The sequence below is a fragment of the Macrobrachium rosenbergii genome, chromosome 52, assembly GCF_040412425.1.
Source record: "Macrobrachium rosenbergii isolate ZJJX-2024 chromosome 52, ASM4041242v1, whole genome shotgun sequence".
NCBI classification, from domain to species: Eukaryota; Metazoa; Arthropoda; class Malacostraca; order Decapoda; family Palaemonidae; genus Macrobrachium; species Macrobrachium rosenbergii.
In genome coordinates, this window is record NC_089792.1 from 19,847,289 (window position 1) to 19,852,288 (window position 5,000).

Consider the following 5,000-nt stretch of genomic DNA (forward strand, 5'->3'; position numbering starts at 1 on the left):
TATATATATATATATATATATATATATATATATATATATATATATATATATATATATATATATATGTATATATATATTTATTATATTTGCAGTTGTGTATGCACATATATATACACATATATATATATATATATATATATATATATATATATATATATATATATATATATATATATATATATATATATATATATATATATATATATGTGTGTGTGTGTGTGAGCATACATAATGGACGTATGTATATTAGCTTTTAAGCATACATTCAGGCATAAGTATGCATACATACCTGTTGGACATTAATATCATAACTCAACCTACCAAGTTGTTTAGGAGAGGGAAGCCAAGATGCTTGCCACAACCTTGAAGAATATTGATTTCTGATAGACTGGCGAGGGAAATTTCGGCCAAAGGCCTCATCACATCATAATGGAAACATATTTCGAAGTTGAAACGCATTGGTATTAAGTTGATTTACGTTAATGGAGGGTTGGGTATTTTAATTTACGTATAACTGATGATCATTTTTTTAATGTATTAACCAGATTTCAAAATCCAAAGTAAGCAAAATATTGCAATGATAATGTTTGAAAACACAAGGATTGATACTAAAGTGTGACTTCATCCTTACTGCAATAGTGGTCTTTCTTGCCGAGTCAATAACACATACAGCCAGTTGGATGCCTTATTTTAAACTTTAAATATTCATATCCTTGTAGAATGGTGGTTTGCTATGAATATAGTATTATATGCGCGCACACACACACACGCGAGCATGCACTCACTAACTCATTCACTTCTTGCTCCTCAACCTCCATAAACGTATGATATATATATATATATATATATATATATATATATATATATATATATATATATATATATATATATATATATATATATATATATATATATATATATATATATATATATATATATATATATATATATATATATATATATTATTTATATATATATATATATATGAAAATATATTATTTCCGAGGTAGAGTATATATAAAGGACGTTTGTAGCTTTCTGATTGTATATGAATCACGGTGATGTGATAAAAGTATATATATATATATATATATATATATATATATAGTGTGTGTGTGTGTGTGTGTGTGTGTGCGCGCACGTATAACTGAATCACAAAGATATGGAACATGAATGTATAAATAAAGGCTATAATGCCACATAGGAAAATTGAAACAACGGAGTGGTTGCTAGGCCCTTCGATACAACTGTCCTCATTTGCTGTCTGCGTCTTTCCAAATTTTATGCACTACTAAGAAAAATGGATGTACTGAATGACACAATCTGAGGAAAGCCAGAATGACCTGACCACTAACCTTACTGACTAAATTCTTTCAGTATCGATTATTGATGAAATAATGATCATTTTGCTGTCTGCGTCTCTCCAAATTTTATGCACATTGTGCAAGCCTGTTGAATTATTAAACTAAGATTCCAAACTTGTAATTGGATATTGGCATTGATCTTTTACCTGTACCATGCATCTATTTGAATAAGTGCTTGCTCAACTATTTATATCCATTATTGTCATAGAATATTCCGTTGGAAGCATAGTTATATGCCGTTCTAAGAACATTTATCCGAAACTTTAATTGTTTTCGTCAAAGTCATAGTACACAGTAATTACATTTTATTGGCGCTGAAATTTTAATACTTAATTTTTAGTACAATTATGCACTTTACTTGCGTGAGGAGCCGTCGCTTGCTCTGGCTAACTTACCACTCCTTCAGCAATAAATAAAATCCATTTGTCTTCATGCTTCATACTTAGCAGAAGACGAGTAGAACGGTATGAATCGCTGTTACCTTGATTTCATCATTCCGTTTTCGTATTACCCGGTTTTCAATGTCCTTATAATCAGTAACTTTGCATTGCTTTGGTATCCTTCATTTTTCACTTCCTTATCGTAAATATTTAAGAAATACTGTTCTCAGACGTTTTCTTCCATCGTTTACATAAAATAAGTGATACGATTAGTATATTGCTTCAAGTTCTAATTCCACCCCTACTAATGTTTGAATAATTTAAATGTTCGCATATATACCTCTTATTGAGGTAATTGTATATACTTCATACTAAGGGGATAAAGTCCTTCAGTTCTGACCTTTAAAATTTTAACTTAAATATATTACAGAAACAGGAAATATATTGTGAAGGGTAAATCTATCCCTGCCCATGACCAGGAATTCTCCCCGATCCCGTAGCACCAAGGGCAGCAAGAGCGATAAATCACGATATTAGGACTTCATGAAGCTGAATATTTATGAGGGACAGTAGTATTGGGGACGAAATTCATCACTCTTATGAATCCTTATTCTATAACTTTCCCCAGCCATCGACCAAAAGCCTGAGGTGGAAAGTTTATCCTCTCCCTGTCAAGGGAAATGCATCTTCAAATAATTAAAGAAATATCTATTAAGAATGTTGCGTTAATAATCTGGAAATCTTTGCTTCAAGCTTTTTTAATCTTTTCTTTCTTCCGTTTTTCTAAAACTTACCACCTTCAGTTCTTCTGTTGTTTCCTTCTGGGTGAAGTGTTATTATTTTTCCAGCCCTCCCCACCCTCGCCATCATATTTCCATCGGCTCCCATCGAGCTTTCAGTTGATGATGTGCCTTGTATTTCTTACAACTGTTCGTAGCATTTGCCCCTTGTTTAAAAAGTTGGCGACATTAGCATCAGGAGAGAAATCAGTGATGAATGATTCCGGGTGAAGGGAGTATATTTCCTATATGATTGATGCAACTATTACATGAAATCAAACCATTACCCTAAGTTGCTTAGATGTTTTGAGGTATCCTAAACACGGCCATTTCTGAGGTTAGCTGTTTGTTACAGTGTAGCGGAAAATCAAACTGCTGCAAAACTTCGATCTTAGGTCAGGTTATCAGTAGAGACACACATCATTGCCTGCAATGAGAAACTCTGAAATAGAAAGTAAAATGCGGTAAATTGTTGATTCCCAAGGGTTGCGAGCAAATGGAGTCCAGTTTGTTAGCTTTTTAATTTTCACCACTTTGTTTTCTCTTCAAATGGCGTTCTTCCCTAAATTTATTTACAATTCTGTGACCTTCCCAACCTCCTATTTTTGCAATTGCTCATCACTCTTGTAACATTTTTGAAGTTATGATTTTTATATTACTTTGAAGTTTCTTGTCATGGAGAAGGTTGATTTTCTACATGGAAAACGTGATTAGTAAAATCAGTAAATAAACCAAAAATAATACTTTTATTGGCCGTATTGTACGAATTGTATGTATAGCTTACTGTTTATAGAAATTTTTGCCCCGCTAAAAATTAATAGCAGAGTTTCAGAAGACTTATATTGGGATTTTAATGAAACACTTAGCTACTTTCCAGTCTGCCCTTGAATAAAAAATTCTAACTTCAGCGAAATGAATGTAAACGACGGCCAATATAGAGTCATTTTCAAATTAATTTTAGTTGATTGTTCTAAATTGTTTGAATTGCGTAAGTTAAAAGAAGTAAAAACTTTCATAAACATTGTTATAGGATCAGTTGAAAGACTCATTCTGGCCAGGTTTACGGTATAAGGGAAATGGTTATATATATTGATTATTTACACACACATATATATATATATTATATGTATATATATGTAAAAGTTAAGTATGCCTTAGTTTAACCAGACCACTGAGCTGATTAACAGCTCTCCTAGGGCTGGCCCCAAGGATTAGGCTTATTTTACGTGGCCAAGAACGAATTGGTTACTTAGCAACGGAACCTACAGCTTATTGTGGAATCCGAACCACATTATAGCGAGAAATGAATTTCTATCACCAGAAATAAATTCCTTAGACGGCCGGAGACTCGAACTCGGGCCTAGCGAGTGCAAGCCCACAACTCTGTCGACTCGCCTGACGAGGAACAATATATATATATATATATATATATATATATATATATATATATATATATATATATATATATATATATATATATATATATATATATATATATATATATATATACATCAATAGTTAATCATGTGAAGCTGCACCATTATTTTATGATTTTGTTACCTTTGATAGTATATAGTTGCCTTGTCCTTAAAAGATGATCCTAGGGGCTGTGTTCAACTTATCAAGTAATTCATGGAAAGGAGTGAGAAATGACGGAAGGAGACTCTGATGAGGTGTGACGTCCTGATGGTCTTCTCAAGAAAGCTGACACTGAATAATGAGAAACGTCATACTCAGAAGAATCAGTTGTTTGTACCGAAGTTTCATACCTGATAAAAATCCAGAGATCTGTGATTTTCATTCTTTCTGCAGCATACGTAGAATACAAAAGAATGGTAAAGTGAGGAGATAGAGCAGAATGTGTTTAGGTGGCTGTACGGCAGACGGTTGAACATGTGATAGGTAAATTGTGATTGATGTTAGGGATATATCTAATAGGATGAAAACGCGGATAAATGACACCGAACTAATGTTTAATAATGGTGTGGAAGATTTGAAAATTGAAATGCATAAGGGCATGTATTCGACTGATGACAGTAAGCCAACGGTGTTCTCATAGTGCACCTACATAGGCTTATTAAGAGCTGTATTAGACATAGATGCTTTCATTTTTCATTAATTCATTTTGTGATTATTGATGCAACAGTTGATGTTATTCTCTCTCTCTCTCTCTCTCTCTCTCTCTCTCTCTCTCTCTCTCTCTCTCACTTGGTTTAATGGATACTCATTAATACACAGTGGTGTGTGTGTGTGTGTGCGCGCGCTTGTGCGTCCGACAAAATCTAATACGATTTCAGTGCGTTAAATCGAGCCTAGGTTATTTTGTATTATTGCACGAACTTCGCTCTTTAGGCAACGAGCGATTGAATTATTGATGCCATCTACGCATGAGGCTATGGTGAATTCATAACCCCAGACATCTGTTGCCATCTTATCGATAACCTATAAAATGTTACCTGTAATCACTCTCATTCTTA